Source organism: Pinus tabuliformis, chromosome Q, assembly GCF_031772625.1.
Source record: "Pinus tabuliformis cultivar Carrire ecotype Pingquan chromosome Q, CPIR1, whole genome shotgun sequence".
NCBI classification, from domain to species: Eukaryota; Viridiplantae; Streptophyta; class Pinopsida; order Pinales; family Pinaceae; genus Pinus; species Pinus tabuliformis.
In genome coordinates this window covers 1,218,229,376-1,218,249,052 of record NC_142296.1, presented here as the reverse complement: position 1 = coordinate 1,218,249,052, position 19,677 = coordinate 1,218,229,376, and positions in this window count along the sequence as shown.

Here is a 19,677-nt window from a genome sequence, read left to right as displayed (position 1 = left end):
CAGAGGCAGATGAAACCTTAGATGCAATTTTGAGACATCAACTGCCTACACAGGACTGGTGGACCAGAATGATACAGTTGTTACTATAAACAAGAGGCTTTCACCAAGTTTTTGCATTTAAAAACAAGTCATCGTGTTCAGACAGTAGACACATTTACTATGACAGTAAAGAGTGGACTGAGCCAACTCAGCAGAAAGATTCGGCCACTAAAGCAACACTGACAGCTACAGATAACAGGGCCGAGAAAGCTACAGCATGACAAAGCATAAAGACACATCATTCAGCATTAATGCAGAATGCTCAACCGACTCGGTGGCCTCCAAAGGTCAAGAAGTTGTCTGATAGAATTAAAGACTATTTATTTTATATTTAGAGCAGCAATAACTTCCTTATCTGCTATTTTGTAAAGTTGGTAAGCGTATTTAATTTATCAAGTGACTCAGCGGTTCAGAGATTTTGTAAAAACCGATTGTATATATTCTCCCTCGCATAAGCTTGCAGGGGTTGTTGTTTCTTGTGAAAAAGGAGAACTCGACTGTAATTTCTGGAAGAATAATACAAACAAAGCTTGGAGTTTACAGAATTTGGGTCTTACTGATGCATGTTGTCTTGGAACCATTGAACGCTACAGGATTCTAGTGCTATGGCTTGATATAATAAGTTTTCTCTATCTCTGTTAATGTTTTATTATCTGTTTAAATCATATCTCTCATATGTTGTTCTAAATTTAGGAAGAAAGAAAAAGAATAGCTCACGACTTGTCCATGGAGACACCCTGATTTCAATCTTTCTTACTATTAATGTTTTCTACAGGCTCAGCTGTTTAATTGGAATTCTTAACTGCTCCAATAAATCCTGAATCTTTCACAGTTTCTATTTAGTAATTCATGTATGCTACTAAGTAGAAATTGCTGTTCAATTTGTTATCACACTGTCTGTAATTCCATATCTCACTGTTTCACTCACTAATTAGAACTTATATCAAGGAATAGCCATCTAGCCTTGCAGTAAAACTTTCTCCCTCACAGGCACCAGGACTGTCTCACATTTTCGACTCCATGTGCCCAATGGACTAGCATTTTCCAAACATTTCATGCCCTTCTCACAACAACAGTTCACAACCAAAATTTCAAACAAAAGCTGAAACTTATAACTAGCCTAAAATCTTCACAAAACAGAGCTAAAACTTAAAGAGAGAGCCCTCTCTGATTATAGGTAGGCTAGGACCTATAATCCAAAGCTTGGTTAGTGGTTACCCCGGCCGTATTCCCTTGGGAGTCAAAGGGAACAACCTGGGTGTTAACATAAATGGCGACTCCACTGGGGAATTCCTCAGGATTTTCTAATTTCTGTATATTTCCTAAAGCTACAGATGAAGCTTGAATGTCAGCCAGGAAGCCTTCAAAACTGTTTCTATTTTACATTAACAAGTTTAGATAAAAGCTGCTTCAGTCAATCTTCATGCTAGCTTTAAGATATACACAGCCATTCCAAAATCTTGTCTGGCCCTTATAGACACAAAAATATTCCAAAAACATACTCAAAAAACAAGTTCAGAAGCTGGCTCCCAAGAAGAATCCGCGATATACAAGGTCAAATCCTGACCCAAATCCCCCACCCGTTTTTGATAATCCAAACCTCATCACCAAAACTCTTAGGAACCAGAAGGAACCAGAACAGTCTCTTGAAACTAGCCCTGAGGCAGGTCAGCAGAGCTTTATTCCAACCCCCGCTAAGCCATCTATTTACCCCCATATAAGTCATTCTTCACCCTCTTCATCATCCACTTCACAGAGCATATCGTCCACACCCAATACACAGACTACTGTTGTTATCCCTGCTATACCACTTATTCTCCCAAATATGGCTAACCGTTATGCTCCACTACAGTTACCGGCCAATCCAGCTCCTATGCCTCAAGAGTACCAAAGCAAGATCTCATACTTTGATGGTACTGGCTCATATCCAGCCCTTCAACATACTAAGAAAATGCAGGACTACTTTGAAAACTACGAAATAGATGATGATGGGGTTAGGATGAAAATTTTTGTGCAAAGCTTAACAGGGGATGTAAGAACATGGTTTAGGTCACTTGCAGCAAACTCAATAGCTGACCCTGAAGCCCTCTATCAAACATTTATCAACAGATGGGAGAAGAAGAAGGACCCACTCCATATATTATCTGAATACAATACTATCAAAAGAGGTCCCCAAGAAACTGTCTTGGACTACTGTGCTCGGTTTAACAATGTCTATAATGCTATTCCCCAAAATCTTAGACCCCCACCGGATCTGGCCCTATATACCTTTCCTGATGGGTTTGACTCAGATATGGCATATCAATTAAGGGAAAGGGCTCCTCGGACTTTAGCTGAAATGCAAGATATAGCAGTAAGTGTAGAAGCTAACCTGATAGCCAAGAGAAATGGGACAAGAACTGAGAGAAAGACCACCTTTAAAGAAGAGCCTTCAGGCTGGGATCAAAAATTAGATGCAATAATCACTGGGATGCATAGATTAGGTGACCGAGTAGAATCAGTTGAGAGGAAGTCATCATGGGAAGCACCACAGAATAACCCTATCAGGAATCCAAATTTTAGGAGAAATCAAAATCCTAACGTTGGCAAGGCCAGTTCTGAACCAGAGATAAGACCTCCGTTCCAGGAAAACTATACTGAAGCATCCACTTCAAATGAGCAGGTAGATGACACCCACATTAACCTGATGGGCCTGAATGATGAGCAGCAAGTTTTCCTGAGTCAAGAAGATCATAATGATGATGACATTAAGCAGTTCCAAACCAGGTCAGGTGAGTCATTCGACTTTAAACAAGGCTTGACACAGCTGTTTATGAAGTTCATAAGCAATACAAGCTAAGAAGCAGAACTGTAAATGTAACACAGCCTGAAAGGACAAAGGATAACCTGCCGCCCAAAAGAGCCATAGTCACACAGCCAAGTGACACAACTGATTCAGTTACAAATGAAGTAACCGTTGAAGAAGTCACTGAAGCATTTCCCTCCAAACAACAACCAATGGCTACATCACCATTGCAGCCTAATCCAAGTAACACTCCTCAAAAGATGAGTAAAAAGGATAAGCCTCAAGATCAAGATAAGAATCAAGAAGAAAACTCAATTAACAAGGAAAAGGTTGTCAACCACAATACCAAGACCCAATCTGAAAGACCCTTTGACTTAGAAGCTGAAATTGGCAAATTGAAGATAGCCATTCCTCTTTCAGAGCTAGCCAAGCATGACATTTACAAACTACAAATCAAGAAGTCTCTTCAACTTACCCATAATAAAGATGATGTTAATGTGTTGGATGACACCCCTGAATTGCTTTTCGGTCCAGAGGTTGATGGAAAGACAGCAGTTACAGGGATCTTACCTTTCTATGTCAGCTTGCATGTTCATGATAAGATACTACATAATGCAATGTTTGATTCAGGCGCCTCTCATAACCTTATGCCTAAATCAGTGATGGAGAGGCTCAACCTAGACATTACAAGACCATATAAGGACCTATTTTCATTCGAATCTAGCCAAGTTAAATGTTTAGGCTTAATAAAAGATCTATGTGTATCACTTGTCCAGTATCCAAACAAAACAATCTTAATGGATGTTGTAGTTGCTGATATCCCACCCAAATATGGAATTCTGTTATCAAGATCATGGGGGGCTAAACTCCAAGGTTCCCTACAATTAGACATGTCATATGCCACCATCTCAGTCTTTGGTCAACCCAAGAGGCTATATAGAGAGCCACTTATGAAATACATGGTCAGCAGTGAGGAAAAACCTCAAAACTTTCCCATATATGTTGTCCATTCTGACATAGACTCCTATATTCTCTTCAATGATAATACAGGTCCCACAAACGATGTTGAAACCCAGACACTCAAACAAGATCAGCATATAAATGAACAGACTGCTGCTCTAGAAATGATGATTGAGCAATCAATAAACAAAACTGTTCAAGTAAACAAACCAAGTGTAAGCCAAGATATCAAGTTGTTGATGCCAAGTCCCATAATAGTTGACAATTCTTCCCTTAACCAAGAAGTCCTCTGGTTTCTTGAATTCGATGGGTCAGTCAACAAATTAGGGGTAGGAGCGGGGGTTTGGATACATAACAAACAAAACAGTCATGCAGAGGGCCGAGCCTACAGGTTAAACTTCAGGTGCACCAACAATATGGCAGAATATGAAGCTCTCTTACTAGGCCTCAAGCTAGTAAAATCCTTACAAGCCATAAAAGTTTCAATCCTAGGAGACTCAGACCTAATTATCCAACAAGTAAAGGGAAATTTTGTCACTAATGACAAAAGACTGAGATCTTATAGGTCTGCTGCTGCTGAAATACTAAATTCCTTCACTGAATTTCAAATTACCAAAATTCCTAGAACCCATAATCTTCATGCTCATAGTTTGGCTACAGTTGCAAGCACTTGTAAACTACCTTTTGAACCCCAGCATTGCTTTACAACTGAGATAAAACACTGACCTTCTGTCCCAAACAATGTCAAGGATTGGCAAGTGTTTGAGGATGATACACAAATAAACAATTTCTTGACTTTGCAGCAAGAATTTTCAGGACTAAACATTGATACAGAGGCTGCAAGTGATTCACAAATACCAGGTGAACAGCACCAAACAAATATCTCACTCAAAACAGCAAATCAAATGCTTTGTCCAACAAACTTTGACCAGGAGAAAATACAAGAACTTGAACAATTACATTCCGAGGAAATAGCTGATGCTGAAGCTGAAGTTATACAATTGAAAGACAATTTTCTTCCAACAGGCCTAGCTCCATTAGAGGACATTTTTTACTCAAATGATGTCCCTAGAAAACCAACATTGCAGCCTCTTAATGCTGCCATTGAAGAGTGCAACATTGGAACTATTGAAAAACCCAAGATAATTAAATTGTCTGCATCTTTACCACCTGATGAGAAGCCTAAATATATTGACCTCTTTAAAGAGTTCCAAGATGTCTTTGCATGGAGTTATGAGGATTTAAAGTCCTATGACACCTCCGTCATTCAACACACTATCCCTCTCAAGCCCAATCAAAAACCCTTTAAACAGAAATTGAGGAGAATCAATCCTATGCTTCTCCCTTCAATTGAGAAAGAGGTACAAAAATTGTTTAAAGCTGGCATCATAGCACCAATTGGGTTTTCTGATTGGATTTCAAATTTGGTCCCTACAAGAAAGAAAACTGGTGAAATAAGGCTTTGTGTTGATCTAAGGAACTTAAATCAAGTGTCCCTAAAAGATAATTACCCCTTAGCCAAGATGGATCACATCTTGCAAAGAGTAGTGGGGGCCTCAAGAATTTCTTTACTTGATGGATTCTCAGGTTTCAACCAGATCCTAGTTCACCCTGATGATCAGGACAAAACAGCATTCACAACCCCATGGGGAACCTTTAAATATGTCAAAATGCCTTTTGGACTGAAAAATGCAGGAGCTACATTTCAAAGAGCAATGGATATTGCGTTTGCCAAAGAAATTCATGATTTCCTTGTCATCTACTTAGATGACCTCACACCTTTCTCAAAATCTGACCAAGAACATTTGAAACATCTAAGGCAAATATTCATGACTTGTAGGAAATATGGAATTTCCTTAAATCCCAAGAAATCCCTGTTTGGTTTGGAAGAAGGCAAGTTATTGGGTCATATTATTTCAAAGGACGGCATTAGAATTGACCCAGACAGAATACAGGCCATCTTGCAAATGCCCCACCCAAGAAACATCAAAGAATTACAAGCCTTCTTGGGGAAGATCAACTTCTTGAGGAGATTTATACCAAATTTGGCAGAATTGATTAGATTACTAAATAACATGCTAAAAAAGGATTCAAAAGTAAAATGGACAGTAGAAGCAAATCAAGCTTTTGAAGGTATCAAATTGGCCCTTACCCAAACTCCAGTCTTAACAAATCCTCAATTTGACAAAGAGTTTATCATTTTCTCTTTTTCCTCCCAGCATACTATTGCTGCTGTCTTATTACATAAAGATGACCAAGGAAATGAGAAACCTATTGCTTTCTTTAGTAGAGCTCTCAGAGATGCACCCCTGAAATATCAGATCATGGAAAAGCAAGCATATGCTTTGGTCAAAGCCATCAAAGACTTTAGGATTTACATCCTATACTCCCATGTTATAGCTTATGTACCAAGTCCCATTGTGAAAGACATACTTACTCAAGAGAATTTAGAGGGCAGAAGAGGAAAATGGATTGCCAACATTTTAGAATTTGACATTGAAATAAAACCTACAAAACTGATAAAAGGGCAAGGTTTGGCTAAATTAATGTCTGAAACAAATTTCCAAGCCTTGGACATCAACCAACTGGACAATGAACCGGAGTTGGCGACTCCAAAGATCAATGTAGCCTTTGAACAATCCCCGTGGTATTCTGATATCTGTTATATATTGCAAAACCTGTGTGCTCCCCCAGGATTGTCCAGAACTAAATGTAGGTTCCTAAAAATGAAAGCTTCAAGATTTTGTGTCATGGATGGCAATTTTCTTTGGAAAAACCATGAGGGTATATTGTTAAACTGCTTAATTGAGAATGAGACTAACAATGTCATGAAAGAATTTCATGCAGGTGATTGTGGTGGACACTTGTATTGGAAGTCCACTATGGATAAAATACTGAGGGCTGGTTACTATTGGCCCACTTTGTTCTCTGAGGTTAAAAATTTCACTACCTCATGCCATAAGTGTCAAATATTTGAGGGAAAGAGAAAGTTACTGCCACTTCCTTTGAGGCCTATTGCAACAGAAAGACCTTTTCAACAATGGGGCTTGGATTTCATTGGGGAAATTCATCCCTCATCTTCAGGCCAACATAGATGGATCCTCATAGCCACAGACTACTTCACCAAATGGATTGAGGCCATCCCATGTAGACAGGCAAATGATTCAACAATCATTCAGTTTCTTGAGAATAATATTCTTTCTAGATTTGGCTGTCCTGACAAGATTATAACAGACAATGCTGCTGCTTTTAGATCCAAGAAGATGGTGAACTTCTGCCACAAATTTCATATGACTTTGGGCCATTCCACTGCATACTACCCTCAAGGAAATGGCCTAGCTGAATCATCAAATAAAAGCCTTGTAAACATCATAAAGAAGGTGTTGGAAGAAAATAAGAAGAATTGGCATAAGAAGCTTGTGAATGCCTTATTGGCAGATAGACTAACAACCAAGAGATCCATAAGGGTCAGCCCATATGAGTTAGTCTATGGATTAGAAGCCAAATTTCCTTCATCACTAGGGGTTCCTATTATGAAACTACTTCAAGAAAGTCAAGTTGAGCCCAATAACATGCAAAGAAGGATCAATCAAATAATATGTTTGCAGCAAACGAGAGACCAGGTCTATTACAGAGTTCAAGTTCTACAAGAAAAGTTAAAGAAAACTTTTGATAGAAGGACTAAGGCTGAAGATTTCAACATGGGTGACAAAGTCCTCAAGTGGGATTCAAGAAGGGAAGATAAAGGAAAACATGGAAAATTTGATTCTCTTTGGAGAGGACCATTTATTATCCAAGCAGTGCAAGGAAACAACACTTACTTCCTAAAAAATCTGGATGAAACTGACTTAGATGAAGGTCCTGTGAATGGCAGGATGTTGAAGCACTATTTTGACTACTTTCCATGTATATAGCAGGGTCTCTCCTCCTGTACATAATCAGTTGTATATATTTTCTTTCGGCATACAAATAGTTCAGTTTAAAAAGTTGCTGTAAATAAGCAGAAAAAAGGCTTTACATTCCAGAAGTTCCACAGAGGTGACAGCCTCCAGTTTTGAAGTACAAAAAGAAAGTTTTCAAGTTTTGGTAGAAGAAGTTAAGGGCCAAGGCATTCTGACCTGCTGTTCTTGGTCTTTCAAGCAGAAAAACCATCCCCAAGTGGAGCCACTGTTAGCTACCTATACCAATAGGTTTCATTTTTCATGATTGGCAGAGGAAGTGCCAATATGATCTACTTTGGTGATACAAAGATCTCATATTCTGGTGGAAGACATATACTTACATTTGGTTGATGCTGCCCTACTTCTGAATGGGTGATCCAACAGCCTAAGCTGGGTCATGCCATGTTTCAATTTTTGTTGTAGATTAGAGAAAGAAATCTGTCCAAACAGTTCAATCTTGGCAGGTAAAGTAGTTAGGTAGAGAATGAAGGTTCCCAACTGTTTAATCTGGGGCCTTGGAAGCAATAAGGCTAGCCTTAGATAGAAAATCAAAAGAAAAAGGCCAAAGAAAAAAAAAGGCACATGAGGGTTCGCAAGTCTAAATGCACCCTCCTTGAAGTAACAAAAAATGCTAGGCAATAGAATGGGTAGGTAGTTGGGGTTGCAGAAAGCATGGTTTATGGCACTTCACTGGCCTAAGAAAAACTAAAAACATGGTGCCAGTGCAGGTCTCTTATTCAGCAGTTTTGCAGCAATACAATGAAGCATGTCTAACTTCCAGATTATCCCCCATCAAATTCATTGCTAACATCCCAATACTACCTATGTTCATGAAAGAAAGTCAAAATCTTTTGTTGGTTCTTGTCTCTTTAAGAGCCACATTTCTTGTGTAAAATTCTTTTCATTTTGATCTACTTCCTAAACTAAGTTGATTTCATATAAAACTTAGTGTTTTACCCCCTCATCCCCTTCCTCCACTCATATTAACTCCTAACTTCTTATTATCTAAATCCCCTATGTTCCCCTTTCCCTTACTATTATAAACACTATGGTGTATAAAACCCAAACAATGTATAAATATCCCACCCCCTTGGCATTATATAGCCATATGTCTAAAGTCAGGGATTAAATTGACCTCTGGTCAGTTTAACAACCTAAGCCCTACCCCTCTTTTCCCTTCAGAAACCTTTGAAACCATTTACCCACTTCATTTGCAAAAAGACCTTGTAAAAAAAACCACTATTACCCCTAACCCGCGTTATTTGCAAAATGCACCAAAAAACCCATTCTTCCGCTTTACCCAAAGTTTGGCGCAATACGCATTTTCATAAAAAATACATTGAAAAACCCATATAATTCGCCAAAATCCAAAGTCCCCGCAGGGCACACATTTCAAAGAAAATATTAAAATATTCCCGCACTGCTGCCGTATTGTCCTGGCGCCTTAGCGATCCGTTGACCGTCGGATCTGGGTTTTTCCATCCGACGGCCCACATTCATATCGGGTCGGCCCCGATGACCGCACTTTACCGCCCGAGAAACTGTCAGAGGGTGACGTCAGGCCTCTGCCACGTGTCACCCCCATATTTTCTCGGGCCGCCCTCTGACAATACCATGACCGTATCCAGAGCGGTCCGAGAAAAACCACTTACCGCTTGTGCTTTACCGCTGTGCCCACGTCATTGCTACGTCACGCCCACGTCAGTTTGACTCAGCGCCCTGTCAGCACCCCCGCCCGCCAGCGCTCCGACATGTCCGCCACCTATGAAATCCCCGTGGACCACTCACAGGCCGCCACGTCACTCGATGACGTCACCCGACCCTGACCCCACCTGATGACGTCATGCTGACGTCATCCAAAAAAAGCGCCAATAATCCAAAAAGTCCATATTTTAGCCAAAATTCGTGTTTTTTGTCACTTTTGCCAAAAAGACTGTTGCTCACCTCTGCATGCAAATTACGACAATCCGTCGCCAACCTGCGGAAATCGACTCGAAGACCGTTGGCGCCTTCAACCCACCTGCATTGGTAACCATTGCCGGCAATTCACCAGGTATTTATCCAAATCATTCCCTCCGCGCTTGGTTGTGTCCATAATTATCTGAAACTAAGTTAAAAGGAGTGAGGAAGCTTGTATTTACCAGCAAATCCTCGGTGGCCAGCCTTCATTTTCAATTGTTGAGTCGAAATTCACCTGCAGAGCCTCGTTTAGCCAAGTTTTCACAAAACCTACAGTCAGTCCGCGCATTCGTGGACTTAAAACCTGAGCTGCGCAAATTCACCAGGAAAACAGTGGTACTAGTCCCTGCATATGCTCAATTAACTCTCTTTGGAGCACTTTAAACTATTCTCACCACAGTTTACCCCATTTTTCCTTGCAATTTGCCTCACTGTTGCAAAAGTACCCCTCTGTGTTGTTCTGCCCATTGAAACCAGTTCTAGTACAAGTCATAGTACTACTTAACCATGGAAACACCAGTAGCCCTGAATATTCAACCTCTGAATGCCCCACACAGAGAGCTAGAGTGGAAGGCCCTGGGTGATAGAGATTACCAGATGATAGACTCATTTGCCATGAGTTCCAAATTTAACATTCACCTGCAAAATGAGTTAAAGGCCCAATACCTCAGTGGAGCTGATATTTTAGGAATTTGGGATTCCAATTTGCCCATTTACAATCTCCCTCAATTCAATGTCCTCCCAGACTTGATAAATCAATGACGTTCCAGCTATGATCCATGTCAAAGAGCTGTCCTTAGCCCCTCAGGCTCAGTATTGTTCCATATCACCCCTGAGGCCATAAATGAGATGCTGCACTTTCACACTGCAAAGCCACTGACTCCTCTCTCCATCAATGACTTGCTAAAGAAAGGGGGAAAGCTGTCCAGTGCTCAAATCATCAAAATTAATCAGTTATTCGTTCAACCAAGCTCTTGAGTTGTGAGAACCCCTCCTATAGGATATCAATATCTCAATGAGCTGGGCAAAATGCTTGTGGATTTGATCAGTTACATCCTGGGTTATGGGTCACATGAGGATGTTGATGAAACCATTATGGCCATGCTGTCCATATTCTCCCTTGGAATGCCTCCTACTGTGCACTATGATTTTGCTACATACATTGCCAATAAGATTCATGAACAATTGATGAATCTAGAAAGGGAAAAGGTATTTAAATACACTCGATACATCTATCACTTGTTCTTATTTTATCAACCAGATGCTTTCCCTGTTCCTCTCAAGAAGCTAAATGCCCAGGGAAACCCAAGGTCTGTGGTGTTTTGGTCTTCAGTCTTTCATCATATAACTTTTTCACCATACACCTACTGTGAATTCATAGACCTTTTTATCCACCCAGCTATGACCTTGTTATTGGGTGTCCCTCCTCCCATATTGACAGATGAGATGCAAAGGATACTTCACCTCTCAAAGGCCTACAGCATTGGTGATTGGTACTTTTACCAACACCATACAGTAATCAGAATATATGGCTGTGAGTTGAACCCTTATAGGCTGCCAAGATATGTCCCTATGAGACTTTTTGCCTTAGAGTATTTTAGGCAGTTTGGAAATGCAGACTTTGTCCACTTCCACAGTAAAAACAAGAAGGTACAACTAAAAGTAAGGAACCAGCTAGGCCCATTTCTATACAACAAAAGGGAGGAGGGATGGAAGGAAGCAGATTTGATCCTAGAGACCCTCAAATTGCAAACCAGTTTCCAATGGGTACCTTATGACCCTAATCATTTCATTTCTCTCAGGAGGGTAAAATATAAATTGGGGGGCTATGCTCACGTCAGACTGCCTCATATTGAGAAATATGCCAATTCATTAAGTTGGAAAGAGGGCACTCTAGAAGAGCCAATTACTAGAGAGCAAATGCTACAAAGAGAGGCAAAGAATATTGAGAAAGAGGCTGACTTGGAAACTTGTGGGCAGGTTTCCTCTTCCTATCAAAGGCAACTTGGAGCAGCTGCCTCATCCTCTACAGCCCAGCAGCAAGCAGCCGGAACTGTTCAACAGGAATCCAGCAAGGATAAAGGGAAACAGATGGAGCAAGAACAGCCACCTCCTATAGCAGAACAGCAAGCAGAAAAGCAAGTAGAACAACAAGAAGAAGGACGAAAAGAGGGGCAGCCAATACAGCAAGAACAAACAGCTAAAGCCCCAATATCCACTGAGCAATAGGCTCAAGAGAATGTGCCTCCTAGGCAAGAAAAGACAGTGGAGGCCTCAGTGCTACAAACTCCAGAGAAAGAAGAAAAGGGAAAGAAGAGGGATAGAGAGCAGGAGACTCCCCTCACCACATCCACAAATCAAGGGGAGAAAAGGCAGAGAATGAATCCCCTCTCCGAGGAAGAAATGCCTATTGCGCAATCATTGGGCATGGGCCCACCGAGCATGGAGGCATCTGCCAGTTCCTTTCAGCAGGAACAAGAAAGAACCCTTGGAGGAGAGGTCAGCTCCTCAAGTCAGCAAAGGAGAGCCGAGACAGGCATCAAGCAACAATTCATTGACATAAAAAAGAGAAATGAGCCACTCAGGCTCCAGATCTACAACCAGTTGCTTAAGATGGCCCCTACCAATCAGCAGAGGCTTATGTCAGCTTATGACATAACGGAGGGGAATATGACCATGAGTCATTTCATGCCAACCATGCTGCAGCCACAGTCAGCTGCAGACTATATAAGAACCAACCTTGAGGTTCTTGCAAAAGACATCCACCCTATGGACCAAATAGAGCTTCACAAGCAAATAGGTGAGATGGTATATTCGACATTGGCAGACAAGACATTCACGGCACATAGGTTGGAAAACAGCCTGAACAATACAGCTACCCAACTTGAGTTGGAGAAGGCATCCTCTCAGGCCAAAGACAACAGGATCAGGTCTTTGGAGGATATAATCATAGAGCTTGGGCATGACCCAAAGGATCCAAAAGCTATACAAACGCTACTGAAAATAAGAGATGCAGACCTTGCAGCTCTAAGAAAGATGATTAAAATCCCAGCAACCCTTCACCCTCAAACAGAAGAAGTTGCCCAGCAAAGACAGGACCAGGATGTAGCAACATTGTTGGTAGGACTGCATAAGCAGCTGGTGCAAACACAAGGAAAGCTGGAAGAGACAGAGGCTGCACTGCAGGCAGCCCTACAGCAGAAAGAAGGAGGTCAAACTTCTCAGCCCCCTCCAGAGATCATAAACCTTGAGGAACAGCCACAGACTACTGCTCCTCCCACAGGGCAGACAGGTCAAACAGCTCCATCAACATCAGCACCAGCATCAACCTCAGAGCAGGCTCCAAGCCTTGATATGCAAAAATTGATGAATGAAATTAAACTCCTAGAAGCCCAGATGACAGAGCTGAATGAAGCCAAGGAGAATTTAGCTAAGCTGAATGAAAAATATGACAAATCTAAGCAGAATGTAGCTGAAAAAGGAAGAGAAAGAAAAGCTCTTAAGGAGAAGATAAAGGAGCTGGAGAAAGAGCTCACCCTTGACAAAGTGGTGGCTGAGGTCAAAATAGTTTTGTGGGCCAACATTGGCCAGTCAATAACAGATCAATGGCAGTATATAGAAACTATTCATGAGCAAATAGAGCTCATAGGCAAAGCACACAAGGAAGTCCAAAGATCAAGGGCATCTCTAGGCAATATGCCTGAGATAGCCAATAGAATGATTAATGTTCTCAACAACCGCACAGGCCCTCAGCTGACTGCAATGGGAATCCCCAATAGGACTGAAACCATCCTGCTGATAAAGAGGGTCCTCACATTGAGAAGCCTGGTACAAACATTGGATAGAAGAAGCCAGGACATGCAAACAGAAGTAAACAAGTTTATGGATAAGTTTGCAGCATTACAGAGCAGAGGCCTTCCTGGCTTACTGAACAGCGCAGGGAGACTACTATCACATGAAAACTATGCAAAGAGGGTAAACACATTTGCCACCAATCAGAACACTTAGGGATCAAGTACCTCAGAGGTAACAGGGCCAGCATCTGGGCAAAGTCTCTATGACAGAGTAGAGAACTTATTTTTTATTATGAATGAGATCAGACATTTGTTTGAAGTGCCTCCAAACTTATACAAATATACAGAGGTAGATGAAACCTTAGATGCAATTTTGAGACATCAACTGCCTACACAGGACTGGTGGACCAGAATGATACAGTTGTTACTATAAACAAGAGGCTTTCACCAAGTTTTTGCATTTAAAAACAAGTCATCGTGTTCAGACAGTAGACACATTTACTATGACAGTAAAGAGTGGACTGAGCCAACTCAGCAGAAAGATTCGGCCACTAAAGCAACATTGACAGCTACAGATAACAGGGTCGAGAAAGCTACAGCATGAAAAATCATAAAGACACATCATTCAGCATTAATGCAGAATGCTCAACCGACTCAGTGGCCTCCAAAGGTCAAGAAGTTGTCTGACAGAATTAAAGACTATTTATTTTATATTTAGAGCAGCAATAACTTCCTTATCTGCTATTTTGTAAAGTTGGTAAGCGTATTTAATTTATCAAGTGACTCAGCGGTTCAGAGATTTTGTAAAAACCGATTCTATATATTCCCCCTCGCATAAGCTTGCAGGGGTTGTTGTTTCTTGTGAAAAAGGAGAACTCGGCTGTAATTTCTGGAAGAATAATACAAACAAAGCTTGGAGTTTACAGAATTTGGGTCTTACTGATGCATGCTGTCTTGGAACCATTGAACGCTACAGGATTCTAGTGCTATGGCTTGATATAATAAGTTTTCTCTATCTCTGTTAATGTTTTATTATCTGTTTAAATCATATCTCTCATATGTTGTTCTAAATTTAGGAAGAAAGAAAAAGAATAGCTCAGGACTTGTCCATGGAGACACCCTGATTTCAATCTTTCTTACTATTAATGTTTTCTACAGGCTCAGCTGTTTAATTGGAATTCTTAACTGCTCCAATAAATCCTGAATCTTTCACAGTTTCTATTTAGTAATTCATGTATGCTACTAAGTAGAAATTGTTGTTCAATTTGTTATCACACTGTCTGTAATTCCATATCTCACTGTTTCACTCACTAATCAGAACTTATATCAAGGAATAGCCATCTAGCCTTGCAGTAAAACTTTCTCCCTCACAGGCACCAGGACTGTCTCACATTTTCGACTCCATGTGCCCAATGGACTAGCATTTTCCAATCATTTCATGCCCTTCTCACAACAACAGTTCACAACCAAAATTTCAAACAAAAGCTGAAACTTATAACTAGCCTAAAATCTTCACAAAACAGAGCTAAAACTTAAAGAGAGAGCCCTCTCTGATTATAGGTAGGCTAGGACCTATAATCCAAAGCTTGGTTAGTGGTTACCCCGGCCGTATTCCCTTGGGAGTCAAAGGGAACAACCTGGGTGTTAACAGTAGCAATAACCCATCCTTTTCATAACTGATGAGAACAAGTCCGAGGTCTGGGAGCTAGGTAGCAGATCCTAGGGCTCACTACAGCCTGAGATCGTCCTTGATGAATATAAATGAAATGACAAGTAAAGGAAATAGAAATGAAATAGAACAGCACATCAGCCAATGGTTTAGTAGCAATAACCCATCCCTTTCATAGCTGATGGGAGCAGATCAGAGGTCTAGGAGCCAAATAGCAGATGCTGACACTCACTACAGCCTGATTCTGTCCTTAAGAAATGGCAAGTAAATGAAACAACAAATCAGCAATCTTGAAATAGACCAGCAATTGAAATGGAACAGCAATTCAGAAATGGAACAACAACTAAATGGAACAGCAATTCAGAAATGGAACAACAACTAAATGGAACAACAACTGGAATAAGCAATAACCAAGTTCATCAAGCTGCGATTCTATCTAACCACTCCAATCAAAACATCAATCCTGCAGTCTTAAAAGATGTACACATACTATAGAACAATACTACCAATTACAACCCTAGAAACACAATGTGCTCAATCTTCTTCTGTTATTGATCTAAATAAACGCATGCGATTGCATCTCAAGATATAAACAGTAACATTCAATAATCATCTGAAATCAGACTCCTCAAGATAACTGTCATAATGCTAAAACACAATCACAATGAACTCTGTACTGGAGTGATAATATCCTGTAGAGATTAATCAACACTTTAATGAATTGGTAACATAATACAGTGTCAATATAAGACTTCAATTTGCAGGAACATTAAACAAGTTAAACATAACAGAGCATGTAATATATCGTTCATAAAACACAACAGATTACCAGATTACGCCTATGAACAAACCACACAGAAACCACGCGTAATGGTACAAGAGCAAGTGTCCTCCAGGGCCGGGCCCTTAGCCTCCAAGGGTACACCGCTTAAGATTGATCCAGGATCAAAGATAAAAGAGTAACCAAGTCTGTATTAATGCATGAAATAAACTTATAGCAAAGCAAGTCTTAACAGGACATAAAGATCATAGTCTTGATCTGTTAAAAAGGAATTACAACAGAACTTCCCCCGTAGCCAACAATGCTATCACTTATATAAGGAGGATGATGGAGATATCTAGATACAGAAAATAGACAAAATAGCGATCCCTCAGGATCTAAGATCCTGAGGGATTCGCAGAATCATTAACCCTGAGTCACTTCTTTCCTTTTCTGCTCCGAGCTGGTATCTCCGCTTCCTTTTCTAGGTTGGTCCGTTTTGATCTGGTCTGTTTGCAGTTTCCCGTCAAAGGGACAGTAGTTAGCTCCTCTTCCTCTTTCCCTTTGAGATGGCTAATTTCTGCTTTTTCTCCTTCCTGCACGTAGGAACGACAATTATCATTTTTTCCTATTAACCTCATGTGTTTCGTTATTATCTAAGTTTAAAATGCAGAAAGGTTTATATATCCTAATGAAAAAGATACTGAAATAACCATCAAAACATACCTTCTTTGAGACTCTACACACCCCCCAGCTTACCCTTTTTCATGGCCTCATGAAAATATTGTAGTTGATATGCAATGCAGTGAGTGAGTAAGCTGGAGATGGAATCTCATGTGAGGGTCTACAGCCCTGATGCGAAACTAAATAATCAAAGAAGTGGCCTGTCTGACCCTCAGGCATCTCATATAGGGCTTGGTATCCGGGTGCTGGATGCCAAATGATTGGACTCCGAAACCTATATCCTAACTAGGATGGCCCTGCCCTCAAAACAATTTCACCATAGAGGGGAAAACGGCTAGCAGCAAGTCTAAAGTTCTCGTATTTAAATGGTTCTCTGAACTGAATATTCAGATTAGATACTTGATATCGAAATTTAGCTGCATTAATGGCAGGGTCCTTAATAGAGGAAAAGTATTCAAGTCCCTGCCGAATGATTGCCTCATGCATGGGTCCTAGCGCTTCAATCACTCCTGGAGCCCTCATAAGGTTTCTATGACTCCTCCATAACTGCGCTGGATCCCTAGGCTTGGCTCTTACCCAAAGATCTAATCCGTTCTCTTGTTTTTGAAAAGCGTTATAAGCTTTGAGCCATTTAATTTGATTAACTGCAAATGAGATAAATGCTTGCAATTGAATGTCCCCAACAAAAGGGCCTGGGTTCAATTCAGTCTCTTGTTCTAGTATAAAGTTATGCAAGTAAAATTCACATAATAATCTCTGCACTTTCACCCCGTAATGTTTACAGCAGTTTATGAAATCATCCATAGTGTTAATCTGTATAGGAGCGCCTGCTTTGACAGCCTTTATTTTCAATTGTAAATACCTCTCCATTAAAAATAGGGCATATTTTTTGGCAGGGGCTCTACATGCTAGAACGTCATTATATAAAGAACATAAGGTATCCATTTGTTTGGTAACTACATCTAATCTACGGGTTACCTTGGCAACTTTCTCTTGTTCCCTTCGCCATCCTTCGAAAGCTTGGCTTTCAGATAAGTTGACGTTCCTTAGCTGCTGCTGTAATTCTTCATATTTTTCTCGGGGGACCATTTGCTCCCTGAGCTTTTCTGCTTCTTGCTGGGCCTGCTTCAAATGTTTGTGGAGGGTTCTTGTTTTCGGGTCCTTCTTCCATGCATCCGTGGAGGCTGGGAGCTTTACTTGAATTTTCTTATTACACTGCTTCGAGTTCAGAGCCCTTATTACTCCCAATGGTGGTGTCTCCGTCTGAACCATCTTATCATCCTTTTCAATTTTAACACGAACTCCAGCCCACTGCTGTTCCTTTTCAAATGGAACAGCAGTTTGTTTTTTAGCTTCATTTGGAACAACAGTTTGGCTTCTGTCAGGGTTTTGAGCAGTGGGACGGCTTCTGGTCCTTTGCCTCCTGCCCTTAAGGGGCCTTACTGGTGTGGTCAGACCTTTTCTTCTTGAAGTCCCCTTCACCCTTTGCCTAGCTTTTAGAATCCTAATCTGTTGGTGAAGCTGGGCTATTATGTTCAACAATGTCCGCTTTTCCCTTCGTAATTCCCTTATTTCCATCATCTCTTTCGAAGGAACAGCAGGCTGTTCACTGCGGTTTGGATTGTGGCTAGCTTCTTGATTTTCTTCCTGAGGTAACTGTTCCGGGGTAAGAACCTTACTTGGCTCCGTTATTTCTTGGGCTGATTCCTCTTCTGCCCTTATTTCCTCCGGACCTTCCTCTGGTGGCTTCTGACTAGGAACGGGTTGTTCTTGCTCAGCATTTTCTAATATCTTCTCATTATGAATGGGAAAGTTTTCTATTTCTGCCTCTTCTTCATGCAATTCCTCGGGTGCATCTTTCTCATTTTCTTCCTGAGGTAACTGTTCCAGGGTAAGAACCTTGCTTGGCTCCGTTATTTCTTGGGCTAATTCCTCTTCTGCCCTTATTTCCTCCGGACTTTCCTCTGGTGGCTTCTGACTAGGAACGGGTTGTTCCTACTCAGCATTTTCTAATATCTTCTCATTATGAACGGGCAAGTTTTCTATTTCTGCCTCTTCTTCATGCAATTCCTCGGGTGCATCTTTCTCCTGGGTTTTCTCTTCAGCATGGAGGTTTGATGGACTCAGGGGTTGGCCATATTCACCCATATTGGCCAAAATGTCGGCCAATTCATCTTCCCTTAACGGGTCTTGTAATGGGCTCCCTTCCTGCTGTTCCATTCCTTCCTCCTGGTCAAACTGCTCATCTTCTTTCTTTTCGTCTCCTTCTTCTACAGTCTTCTCATCTTGTTCTTCTTCTCTCCCTGCAGATTGCTCTGGCTCCTCCTCTCCTTCTTCTGTTTCTGCCTCTGCAGACTGCTCTGTTTCCTCACTGTTTTCTTCTTTTGTTTCTATCTCTGCAGACTGCTCTGTTTCTGTTTCTGCAGACTGCTCTTCTTCCTCGGCGTCTTCTTCTTCCGTTTCTGTCTCTGCAGACTGCTCATCTTCGATTTCTATTGCTTGGCTCGTGCTTGCCTGGGGCTTCTCCAGCCCTCCTTGTAGCCCTGCGAGCCTTGCTGACTTTCTACGTTTTTCTGGCTGTTTGGGTGTACTAGCGTCATGTTTCCGCTTTTCAGCTCGTTTTTCATATTGCTTTTCAGGTTGCACTTCTATGCAAGTGTCATGTTTTCGTTTCTCTGAACGTTGGGGTGTGTTATCAACTCGTTTTTCGTTTTTTCGAGCATCCAGATGTGGTCGTCCCTTTATTGATAATAGAAATTAGTTCTTCCCAGCTGCTCTGCTGCTGGGTGAGACTGTAATTTACTATCAAGCGAATTAATCCGTGGTGGCTAATAACTGATTCTACGTGTTGTGCCTTCTTCATACTTCGTGCGACATCATGCAATAGTGAATTCAAAAATGCAGGCAAATTCACAGAACATTTTTGTTTTAAGACAGCTAGGAGTTTAAGATGTCGTGGTCTTACCACGTCTTTTCTGCCTTCGCAAGTGATGTAGCTTTGGATGATTTTTTCCAATTCCGCCCATGGCTCTCCTAGCGTTGCTGGTAGCACCCCCTTTCCTCGGATTGTCAACTTCTGGCCCTCG